A 13625-nucleotide genomic window follows, 5' to 3' on the forward strand; every position below is an offset into this window, starting at 1 on the left:
TATAATTCGACATTCTAAACCCTTTTGAAATTGAGTCATTTTTTACATTATGTATTGATATATATTATAGCAAGTTTTATAAAGCAATGAGGGATTTGAAGGTTTGTCTGGTGATATTTATCACTCGTTCTTTTTAAGGCAGGTGACAAAATCTTTATTTCTTTTAGTTTTACATTCAGGCAAATGCAAATCTGGAATGCTTTGTCTAAGGAGGTTTCTCCTAACTTCAGTTGCATCTGTCTGATTGACTGAGGGAAAGAGAATAGCTCCCTCAGCTCATTTGAATCCCAAGGGACAGTTCAGCTTGCATCTGGGAGGTCAGAAACTGAACTTGATGGTCCGATTATGACTTGGCACAGGAGGCTGATAAAGAAAGAGCAAGGTGATCTGCTGTGGATCTGGGACACAGATCAGGACATTTCTCCTAATTTATTTTTAAAAAAATGAAAAATGTTGCTTTGCTTTAAATTGGCCTGAATTCAACGCTGTGCCAAGGCATGAAGGTGAAATCTGACATTTTTTATGTGTCAACAGTTGCTCTGAATTATTTTCTAATAGTTTTATATTCTAATTTAAATAAAAGTTCTAACAGGCAATTTAATAGCAGTCACTTTGACATACAGTTTTACCGTTTGGGTAGTAGAGGATTTGGTAGAATTTATTTATTTCACAAATATTTTTTGCATTTACTTACTATAAAGAGGAATTAAAGAGACAAGGAAATGAAGGAGGTAGAGTTCTTACAAAAATTTCACTGTAGTGCTGTGTGCAGTGTTTTAGAGCACAGTTGATGCTGGAAAAGAATGGAATTGACAATATGTTAACATGTCTTTAGTGACAATGAGATAAATTTTCACGTAACATTTGAAACTAAATCATGAAAGAGAACATAGAGCTTGGAATATTGCTCTCATTCATTTCTCTCTTTCATTTCCTCCTTCCCTGCCTTTCTTCCCCACTTGCTTGTAGCTCTAGCTTTTAAACCGTCTTAATTCCTTCTACTTTGTGCTCTTGGGAGGCCCTGCACTTTGAAAATACTTGACATTCAGGAAAATACACTTTATATGTTAAAAATCAATGGTGACACAATATTTACAGCCCAAAGGCCAAACATTTGGAGTTTCTTTATAGAGAGTAAGTGCTCAGAGACCAGCTTTGTGCTACTAAGCTGTAGACATCAAAGAATAATAATACAGCAGTTTTCAACTCGATGGCCCAAACGGGCTTCAGCCCAGTGAAGTATTGAGCTGTTTTACAGATCTGTAATAGAGAGCCGGTGTGGGAATCCTTATTTTATCTTAATTACTAAAGAACCCTTCGTGTCTCAGAAGTCCCCATGTTCTGTTTCAAAACTTCTATCTGGAGAATGAGTTTATAGACTTGTGTCTACAAAGGAATGACAATACTTTGAATTAGGTTTTAAGAAGATTCAAAGTGCAGCCAGAAGGGGAATTCTTTAGCTAGTCCTAGCTATATTGCAGGGTTTCAAAGAAAGCTTATGGTAGATCTGTGATTTAGTAGAAAGAAAAGAAAATGTAGTCGGCAGTGCCTCTGCCACCCAGCAAGTTTAATTTTCTTGGGTTGAGCACACATCCACAAACACACACATACACACACACACACACACAGAGCATTTATTAGCTCATTAGAAACTACACTGTGTCTGGCCAAAGAGTATCATTTGCTTTGTACATTTGACCCCTCATTGTTATTAGTTGCTCTTTACTAAATCAGCAGAAGGAAAGAAAATGGCAATAACTATTACTAAGCTAATAATGATTATCAAGCCCAAATATGGTTATTGATGGCTCTGGCATCCTTTCATGTGTGTGCTCCTGGTAATACCAATGTACGACTTCTGTTATTGGGCATGAACTTTCTGTGACCTGTCATTTATCATCAGATGAAGTTCTGCCTAGCCTAATAGTTATATTACGTAACAGAGCTTTCTGGTGGTGAAAAGTATCCACTTAAACCACTGATGTGCTGGGTTTCATATGGGGTATAGAGTGTTCATTCTCTTTACTTGTAAAAGAGACTCAGAGGGGGCTATATGAGCACTTACTATAAAGCATTCACCTTGGAGAAAACTGTCGATGAAGCCAGACAGCACCAATAAAGGATCACTCTGGAAAGGGCTCCAAGCCAGTGAAACATGGAGAATTTAGGAAAGAGGACCCCTCCCTCAAATTAGCAGAAATATAATTATCTGAGAAAGGAGCTGGAGATTTTCTAGTTCATGCTCCCTTCAGTTTCTGAATGGTGAGGTTGATAGTCCCAAGGTCGCACATCCTACTTATGCCTTTCCCCACCAAACTGAGCCTCTCAGGGACAAAGGACAGGGAGGACGTAACTTACAATTAATATATTCAAGACATCTTAATGGCAATTGCCACTAAGATCACTGTCAAGCAAAGAAGCTTTTAGGTTCTTCTCTGAAACCATAGTGGAAATATACTATCAAGAAGGCAGCTGGGGGTAAGGTGGGAATTCAGAGCATATAGCAATGGTATATAAGATTTTGGATTGGCCCCACCAAGAATCCATTAACTAGTGTGTCCTGCTTCCTGTGGCCCAATGGCACAGGTGCTGCTCCTATTGTGCTGGTGTGTTTGGAAAGAATACAATGTCACCAAATGACTTATTGAAACTGTCGAAGCTGCACGTATATAAAGATAACACGATTGGTGACTGTAGCCATTGTGGGTAAGGCCTTGCATTGTGTCCCTTGATGCTGGTGTTGGGTTATACTTCTAAATCTCTAGGAAGTTCTTGTTTTCCTGTAGACTTTGAACATCATAGGTCCTGAAAACAGAAAGCTGGAAGCATTTGCCAATGGATAATTTTGCCTGCTTGATGTACATAAGCAAGAAAGTAGCAGAGAATTCACAGGCTGCTGTACAGAAGACAAGGCATCTTCATCCCTGAGGAATTGGGAAGGTCGGGAGAGGGTACTGAAGTATCCATCACCTGAGAGCCAGACACCCTAGCTTTGGGACTATATTCGTTTGCTAGGGCTGCCATAACATTCCTGGTGCCTTACACAACAGAAATTTATTGTCTCACAGTGCTGGAGGCCATAAGTTATATTAGTCTTTAATAAATAAATTTTGCTCTCAATGGTTTGAAGACTTATTTGGCGATTTTGAAAAGAAGCTTAGGAAGTGGGTATTTTATACTGAAACCTCACTCGAGTCCACGCATCACTCCAGTTGAAAACACAGGGACATTAGAGGTCTCTCCTGGTTCCCAGAAAAAGGTCACCATCATGTCATGATATTATTAGAAGAAAGCAGAACTAAATGTTGGACTTTTTCATCTATTATTTTCCTCCCGTCTCTTCCTTTTAGCTCGTAAAGCTGGTGTTCCATGATACATTGCTGGTAAATATTTAATTGCTATTCTCAGAAAGGTGTTTTGCATTTTCACATTACCCTCCTCTTCATAGTGATGAAAGGCAAGATGGGTGACATATGTGTGTGTGGCGTGAGTATATACTTTGAGTATTTTCTTTATAATAAAAGATAATATATACATTAGATCACGTGTAATGGAGACTTTGGTCGCCTGCTTCTTAATGAGAGGTGCTGATGTGAAATGACCCCTGCTTTCCTAAACACACAGCAATCTAATTTGAACCTGTACGCCAATTACAGGCCTCTGCGGAGCAGTTTATGGTGAAACAATCACGTCACAATAGGATTAGAACGCTATGCCCCAGGACCACGAGGGAAGCCAGCCCAGGCGTAACTGCAGGTTTATTCCTCTAAATTGTCTGTAAACAGCATTGATAGCCACCTTGGTGCCACGTTGGTATTGTTTCTATAAATCCTCCAAAGAAACAATCTAAAATGAATAGACAATGAGTCGGTAATGGCCTGTGAGTCCCCAACACAGGGCTGTGCCACTGCTCTGCCGCACGAACACCCCTCACAGGGACTGGTCCTCGATAAACGTTCGCAAGCGGCTCAGCAGACGGGCTTTATGACAGTAATCAGGTTTGATATTCTGAGAAATTGCTGCGAATCGTGCCTGGTTCTTGATCTTTTCTTGCAAAAATTAGCTGCAAACCTGGGCCATTTGAGTCCTCTCAGTAAGTTTCTGCAGCCACATACTTTTCAAACTTTAGACGCACACACTTTTTTGCAGTTTCCTAACAACGCTAACCGTCTCTGGCTAATGTGAAGGAAGCTAAAATCGCCATGTTTGATCATTAGGGGAAGTCTGAAGAGGAAGGCAAGGGGAGCAAAAGTGGAATAGAATTAACCACTGGGTCGCTCCATGGGGTTGAAGTAATTATGCGATGTATAGTAGATGATTGTAACATAGCATTATTGTAGGGCAATCATATCCTCCAATAAATTAAAATCAAATAGAGTTAAATGGTGCCATTGAACTCTAAATAAGTATTAGTTTTGTTTCCCAATATCATATAAAATCATTTATACCATACTTCACTTCTCCTTTGATGCATAGAAATAAAAGTAGAATATTTGCCTTTGCTCTTAGTGCTAAGTTCCAGTCGTTGTCTTTGGAGCCGAGGATATACAAAGGAGACAAAACATGGTCCCAGCTTTCAGAGTTCGTTGTCTAGTGAAATACAGATAGTCATATAAACCAACAGTTAAAATTAATGTAGTAGGTAAGAGCTCAAAGCTGCAATGCTTGTTGGACCCATTTCTGCATATCAGTATCTTACTCATTCAATTCTAGCTCACATGATATCCAATCTCTTATTCCTTTCTCTTATTTCCAGGGCACTAGAACTTTATCTGTGCTTTTCTTGTTTTTATGTCTTGTTTTTCTCAGTTAGACTTTAAGCTTCTTGTAAGTAATATCCATTCCACATGAAGCTTTGTATTCCCCTCAGTGTTCGACTTAGCCTTTTATCTAGTACTCATGAATGTCCTGACATAATAATTCCTAAATTTGTGGAACCACGAACTAAGTCAGTGGACCCTTTAAATAAAACCACTTCCCTTGAATAATACTGAAAACCTTAATAATTTAATCAGATTTTAGCTTATTAATTTAGTTAAATAAAAGCCTGATTAAAGGTATAGGAACATGCTTTTCAAAAGTAATTCCAGAGGTTGAACATTATATATAAAAAGTACACAAAAACAGTAATTATTATTAATACATTCTAAGTATTTAAAAATAGATTTGCTTATGATACTTTGCACAGTGCTTCTGGAAAGTATATAAAAATATCAGAGACTTGAGGCAAAGTCATAGTCATTAAATATAAAAAAAAAACAGGAAATATAACTTTTAACAAATATTTCCAACATTAAAGAAATATAAGCCCCAGGAGTTTTTGTGGTTTTACTTGCAAATGTTATTCATTTTGTGTTTTAAATTAGAATTTTCTTTTATAAAATTTTTTCCTCTGCAACAGGGGTAAAGGTTAATATATACTCTAGGAAAGAAATATAAAATTATTGCTTATTACTAGTTTTACTGATATTATAACAATTGTAAATAAAACTACATTGGAACTATTTTTTTTTCAGAGACTTAGCATTTATTCATACATTTTTATTTCATTCAGATTCCTGACATGAGTTCTCATGACAACTCAACCAAACAATAACCTATGTAATTGCCACATTTTCTATAAATTTGCCTTTAATATCTTTAGCAGCTCAAAGAAAAGGGGACATATATAGTTAATTTTGCAACCCTCAAAGCTATTATAAAACTAAGACACACTAAATTAAGAAATTTGGAAGTTATTGAAAATATTTAAACATATGGAAAACGTTACCCATAATCCTACTGTATAAAAAGTTTTAAAATGTTGGCACAATTTCTTCCAATATTTTTTCCCATACGTTTTTAAAAAAAAATGACATGCCTTTATCTTCTTTCCTCTTCTCTTTTCTTCCTTCAATATTTATTGGTAGCTTATCTATTGTATAGAATAGCCAGTGGCATGGATATCTAGGACACCATATAAAGAAATCATACAATGTCCTTTATTCATCTGTCTCTTCCACCTCCTCAAAACTCTTGATATTCTCCAGGCTTCTATGCCCAATAAACATTCATCTAGAATAATTTATGTGCGAGAGTCTGTGCTGATCTCTAAATTTAGCATGACAAAACAATATCCTTACATTCAAGAATCTTGAAGAACTGTCAAAAACCATGTCCTATGGTGAATATTTGGTTAAAAGTCAGAATATAGTAAAGCAGGGAAGTAGAGGAAGAAATGGTCAGATATTTTGATTCCAGATCATCTTTTTGTCTCACGTGATCTGAACAATCTCATCTCTTTTCTAAGCTCAAGCTGTTTCATCAACATTTACTTCCCACTTGAGCCAACATTAAAGTTCCCAAGTGGAGCACAAATTACAGACAACAATCTCAGTTAAAATATGCTAAGTCTAGAATTTTAGACCATTTTTCTCTTTCATCTTTGTCAAAGGACATTTACTGCTATGCTATTATTCTCTTTTTAAATTTATGAGACAAAGTCAATGAAGAGAGAAGTTTGAATTGTTAGATAGCAGTTATCATCAAATAAAATATATTCAAAAAGAGCCAAAAAAAAAAATGCTGGGCTTATTTCCGAAGGTGGCATGATCATAGGCCATAATCCCAGCTTCCTCGTGCCCAAGCACATGGGAGTTCAATGAACTCGGGCCCCAAACTCAGATGCTGGAAAGATATAGATGCTTATTGATGAAATATACTTCTTAGGAAGTACACATTATTCTTGCCTCAACAGAATGTTTGTCACAAACTGTATCTTCCTTTTTCCTTCTGTCATTCTTAGGAGAAGCTGTATCACAACCTGAAGGCAGGTATAGTGCCTGTTCATCATGTAGTACTTTTGTATCTCTTACCCCATCTTAAGTGCCCAGTACCCAATATGTGTTTGCTGACTTGAGTTTAACTGATCTATATTATTTTATCTGGATTTTTTAAATGTGATCCATGCTGAATTCTGGCGATGTAAGTTTAAGCCTGAAACTGAAACCATTACGTTTTGAATTATTGCAATATGATTTTTTTCAAACACTTGAAGGCAGTGGCTGTGCCCTCCTCATCTTTGCATTCCCAGCGACTAAAATATTGCCAAATGCACAGGGGGCACTTATTTAATGCTCATCGAACTGAACTAAACAAAATTGCATTTCTTTTGCTGGCCCCCCAAAAATCATTACCATTCTAGTAGGCTTTCGCCTCATTTAAACTACCTGAAGCTCTAGACTGTTTAAGCTTCTATTTTTAGAAGGCACACCAAGTCATCATGAAGTCATTTCCTCAGTTTTCCCCGTCTAAACTATTGGATGATGTCTTCACATGCCTCGTTCTCACCTTCGGCACAAGTCATCTCTCATCTTGCTATCATTCTCAGAGTTGGAGTTTTAAGTTATTTGTTTTAAAGGGGAATGAAATGTTTACCTCGATAGCATTATTTTTGGAAATGAAGGAGGCCCTCACTTACAGAAGAAAAAGTTAACCTCCCAAATGCAAACATAAACATTTCTCAGACTGAATTTAGCTGAAAACATTGTTGATGAGCTTTAAGGGAATTTGAAACTTGGCATAGTGAAATCACACCCCTGAGTTTTACAGGAATTATTGCTGTCCTGTAATATGTATTGTACTTAGATACTTAGATTAAAGATCTATTTTTATTTTTATTTTGTTATCAATTATGCATCTAGAAGATAAATTCTATTACTAATGGAACCATTAAAATAGATACCTAGCAGAGTGGATATATCACTTTATTTCTTGTCAAGTTCCATATTAGGCTTTCTAAAGCCCATGTGAGTATTTATCTACTATTGTTATTATTGTGGAGTAGTGTACCTGGGGGGAAATCTGTGAAGGAAATGAATAAGCTTGAATTCTATATCTGATTCTGCCTTTTTTTGCTGTATATTTTTAGACAAGTGGCTTTATACCAGTAACTAGTCAGTACACCATAGGGAAAGACCTCACTTTGATTTTTATATTTATGTCATTAACTTTTTGTATTGAAGTATAATTAACATATAACATTATATTAGTTTCAGGTGCAAAACATAATGATTTGAGATTTGTATATATTGTGAAATAATTATCATAATAAGTCTAGTCAACATCTATCTTCATACATAGTTACAATTTTTTCTTGTGACGAGCACATTTAAGATCTACTCTCTGAACGTGCCTGATCTTATCTGATCTCAGAAGCTAAGCAGGGTCAAGCCTGGTTAGTACTTGGATAGGAGACCACCTAGGAATACCAGGTGCTGTAGGCATTTTTTTTTTTTAAAGAAAGATCTATTCTTTTAGCAACTTTCAAAGATGCAAAACAGTATTATTTTAATTACCACACTATACATTACATCCCCATAACATTTTATAACTAGAGTTTGCACCTTTATCTTTAACTTTTAAAGTCAAAACTACCAGGTTCCTTTAAATATGGGTATAATTTTATCTTTGTATAAACTATTGGGCCTAACATATCACCCCATTTTATAGACAAGAAAACTGAGATGCCTATTTGCTCAAAGCTTAAAAGCTATATAATGACAGACCTGGCATTAAGGATTGGCTATAGAACATTTGCCATGAAAGTACTTTTCTCTCATGCTGCAGTTGAGCAACTTGAGATGTATGAGAAGAGGAAATAACTAATTTCTGGAAGGACTCCAGATTTAATTTCTAAAGTAACATTTTAACTCTTGCAAAAGAGTTAAAGAGAAGAGCGAGCTGGGGAGGAAAAGAGAAACTCTAGGGCAATGCTTCGCAAAGTGTGGTCCCTAGACCAACAGAATCACCATCACCTGGCAACAGATAAGAAATGACAAACCTCTGTCCTCATCCAAAACTACTAAATCAGAAACTCTGGGAGGAAGTAAATGGGGGCGGAGGTGGGGGAGGGGATGTGCAGATAAATAAATAAATAACTAAACAAACAAACAAACAAACAAATGAACAAATAAATAAATAAACAGACAAACAAACAAATAAACAAATAAATAAATCGGAAACTCTGGGGAGCAGAGCCTGGCCGACTGCAGTTTGATAAGCCCTCTGGGCGATTCCGGTACGTGCCTGTGTTTAAGAAGCACTGCTAGACCTAGGAGAACATCTTAGACCTCGTGAAAGTGTGCAAGTCCTTAGAATTTCTTATTCCTAGGCCTGTGGCAAACAGGGTAGAGGTCGAGTGTGGTGGAAAGTACCACCCACAGGCCCAGACCTAGACCAAAAGCAAAATTTAGCAATTTTGCTGCACTTCATTAAACTGTTTTTCCTAACTATAAAGTAAGTATAATAATAATACATTATCACAGGTTAGCTTCAAATTTAAAATCAGAAAATGTCTGTGAAGCCACTTTCTGGGTCATAAAGAACTTTACAATGTCAGTTATGGATGAGTAGATGTGCCGTGAGTTGCTATATCTCAAATAAGACCGTATGGTAACGTTTTTCTGGCTTTAAAAGCAGTGCCATTTGTGAATTGGGAATGAAAGATTCTGTTAGCTTCTGTGTGGGAATATTTAAAGCAGAGTGGTTAACATTTTGCTCATTATCACCATGGGAAGTTGACAACTAGATAAGAGGGACAATTCTTCAAGAGTACTTGAGCCTTGAGGAAAGGAGTGACCAGGAAAAGATGTCTGGGAAAGATGGACATCAAGGAAACCCCTGAAAGGAGAATTCTATGTTTGTACTCCTGAGATGGGCAACCCTTGAGTTCTCTACAAATATAAGCTGAGTATACTGCTAAAGATAAGGGTGATATGGATGACAACCTTTTTTCTGTTTTAACTTAATGAAACCAAGATGTCTCAAATAGGGAAGAAAAAAAAAAGAAAGAAAGAAAAAGAAATAAAGAAGGAAACTCGTAAAGAAGCCAGAAAGTTCAAGAGTCTGAAGGGCAGATTGAAATCAATAATACTAAGTGACAAATATGAGAGAGAAAAATAGATCCAGAGAGCTGATTGTTAATTGGAGTTCTTAAAGAAATAGTTCTATTATTAAACAAGTTTGGGAAATAATGGTTTAAGCAATCTTAAACAGGACTGTTTCCTACAGAATTCCTGCAGTCTTTATCATTCAATGCATTTTGTGACTCTGAAGCAGAGCTCTAGAAGGTAGGGCTTTCTAAACTTACTTGACTTTGAGCCTTCCCTTTGTTAATGGAGCACTTTGACAGAATGTACTATGTAAATGCTACACAGTGCCGCTGTATAAGGCATAAAACCATGAGTTTTATCTGGTGGTGGGTGATTCTAAAGCTTCTGAAGTTGACCTCTAAAGTCTTTTTTAATTCTTAAATTCTACAAATCTAAATAGGCTCCCTTCATTTCTCAGTCCAGGAAATTGGCAAGTGATGAGTAAAATACTTTAAGATCCTTGCTGACAAAAACAGAAATCCATGGCATACTTCTATTATTTTATCAAGGTCTTGAAATATATTCTAAAGATGAGGACATTAAAACTATAGTTTTTGCTTACAAAGGACTTTCATATTAAAGGGAAGATGGCTGTACATATAAATACAAGCCATGAATACAAATTTTATGAAAGAAAAAATCCACAATCTAGGATGTCTAAAGAACCTCAGGATTTCTTCATAACCTTTTCCAGCTTTATATGCTCCCATTTTTACTCACTCACACATAGCAGACATCACCATCATGCCTCTGTATTGCACTTGTAGACTATAAATCTGTGCAACTGATCTCATTATTGTTTCAAATAATCCTAGAGTCTTAGAATATTAGAGGGCTATAGAGATTTTCTAATACAATGGTTCTCAAGTCTGCATATTAGAATCACCAGAGTAGCTTTAAAAATTACCAATGCCTAAAGTACCATTAGACAGCCTGAAAAAGGACTCAAAAAGTTGGGGCTCAGGCATCAGCATTTTTAAAAGCTATACTGAGTTCTGATGTAAGAATCCTTTATCTAGTCCAACTCTCTATGTTCCAGATGTCACAAAATAGATTCAGAGAGGTGATCAGAGTGGACCAGATTCAAACGGCTGGCTATCAGAACCAGGTTTGGACTTAGTTCTTGTGATATCTGTGTTCTTCTCATTATACTAGAGATGACAGAGAGTATTTAGCTCATGTGCCCAATTTGATTGGCTTTTTTAAATGCTCTGATGAGAAGATTCCTGCAGCTGCATTTGGCTTGGCAGGAAAGAACGTGTTGATTGGCAGAAATATCTGCCATGGAGGAAAGACCCAAAGGGGCTGTCAATTGTTGGTCACCCCTGTACACCGTGTTGTAAATTTTCCCTCATAATCCTTTTCATTCTTAGAGCTCTTCTGTTTAATGGAGTAGAGGACAGAATGCCTATCTTTAGCATATCATGATTAAATATTTAACTAAATATTGAGAGGAGAGGGCATCTACAAAGGAGAGGGGGACACCCAACTTTTTTTGAACTTGATCCATAACAGATCCTTGGTCAGCCTATGTATATTTCTTTAAGTTTGTGGGCTTTAGCTATTGCTACGGTTGACCAAAATATTTGTAGTATTGAAAGAAATAGACCTTGTTATAAAAACCTTGATTTAACTCCAGATGTTGGAAGATTTTATTGGCCTCCTAGAGCATTCTCAATGTCCCTGTTGTGAAGAACCATTTTTAAAAATTTCCAATCTCTTGTGAATTGATACTTCAGTAAAATAAAAATTATTAGTGGAAAATGAAATAAAAATCCCAAAGATATACAAAGACAAGCTTTAATTTTTTTATAATTGTATTCAATAGACATAATTAGTTTTTCAATTGCTATACTAGCTTCTAAATGATTTCAATTTTAGAGGTTAGAAACAGTTCATAGACCAGCAATGGACCATGAGCCACACTTTTAGTAGAACTTATCTAGAGCTTGCTTTGCTCTACTGCAACCATGGACATGGTGACTGCCTGACTGTCCTCATGCCCTAAGTCGTGGGGGATTCCAGGCATCTAGAACACAGAATTGATATGCATCAATTGCTGAGGTTCTTTGACAAACAGTCTATCCAAATTCTAAACTTTTAAATGAAATATATACTTGAAAATATAATTTAATGCATAGTCATGCAAGGCGTTTTGGTTTTCTCTTTAAGTATTCTCTGAGTAACTTTATGTAATTAGAGATAGTTGGTGATTATTATTTTACTCCTGTGCAAAGGAATACACACAACATTTGACACAGACTAGAGAAGATGGCACCTTTAGGAATCGATCATCTAGAGTGTTGAACAACTGTGTTCTACAGTTAGTGGTTCTTTTGGGTGACTTTGGGAGGCTCAGTTGTCACCTGGAAAGTGTAGTGGTTTATCTCAGAGGTCAGTAAACTTTTCTGTGAAGGGACAGATAGGTAGTAAAAATTTTAGGATTTGCTATCCAAATATAGCCTCTGTTAATATTCTTTGTTTTGTTTCCTTTTTTATAACCTTTAAAAGTGTGAAAACAATTCTTAGCCTGGGGGCTGTACAGAGAAGAATATCAATAATATCTCAATTAAAAAAGAAAAAGGATATGAGGTGGACTTGGCTCACAGCCATAGTTTACCAAACCCTGGTTTATCTTCTGCTGAAACTGGAAATCTGGCTCTTCTGATTCAATGGAATTTGTATTAATCTATTGATGTGTAACAAAATTTTCCCAAACTCAGTAGTTTAAAACAACATTTATTATCTCACAGTTTTGAGAGCCAGAAATCCAGGTATACAGGTATACAGGGACTTGTCTGAAAGTATTTTAAGTGTGCCTCCAGTTCCAGGCTCTCAAGATTTAGTCAAGCTGATAGCTAGGGCTGCTGTCTTATTTAAAGGTTTGTCTTCCAAGCTCACTTATGCAGTTTTGGGCAGGTTGTGGTCTGTCGACATGAGGACTGTCCATGAAGCTGTCTCGTGACATGGCAGCTGGCTTCCCCCCGAGTGAGAGAGAGTGACAGAAATTGAGCAAGATGGAAGCCATAGTCTATATCACCTGATCTCAGAAGTGAGGTCCCATCATTTCTGTCGTAGAAGCCAGCTCATACTCAAAGGGAAGGGATTACGAGGGTTCGAATACCAGAAAGCAGTGATTATTGTGGGTCATATTAGAGTCTGCCCTCGTAGCCAAGTCTCTTTTCATCAGTTCCAATAAGATACACATCTCTCAGTTATGATTTTAAGATATTCTGGTTCCTTCCATAGACATATTGTACAGTTATTGAAATTAGTACCATGACATAATGTAAAGATACATTTGAAAAGCACATTAGGAGTTTTTAGTTTTGGATAGCCAATTAATTTTGCAGAAAATGTTTTCTGAGTAAAAAAATATGAGAAATTATTTTGCTATCCAGTAAGCTTAAGAGATGCTCATGAAAGTGATCAGTGAGACTTTGGAATAGTTTTAAAATGATTATTTAGCACAAGGTGCCTAGAATAGTTTTCTAGATTTTCCCAATATAATCTAACTTAATCCTCACAACAACCATTTAAGATAATCTAATCTGATCCTCATTTTATAGATGAGAGAAAATTGAGGTAGGCAGAGGTTAAGTGACTTAGCCTAAATTTTATAGCTAATAGGTAAAGGGGCCAGGATTCAGAACTGGGTGTTCTGCCCCAGAGCCCTCAGTCTCACCCAAATAGGAACACAGTCACACGATTTTA

Source organism: Pteropus medius, unplaced genomic scaffold (genome assembly GCF_902729225.1).
Source record: "Pteropus medius unplaced genomic scaffold, Ma_sr-lr_union100, whole genome shotgun sequence".
In the NCBI taxonomy this organism is placed as follows: Eukaryota; Metazoa; Chordata; class Mammalia; order Chiroptera; family Pteropodidae; genus Pteropus; species Pteropus medius.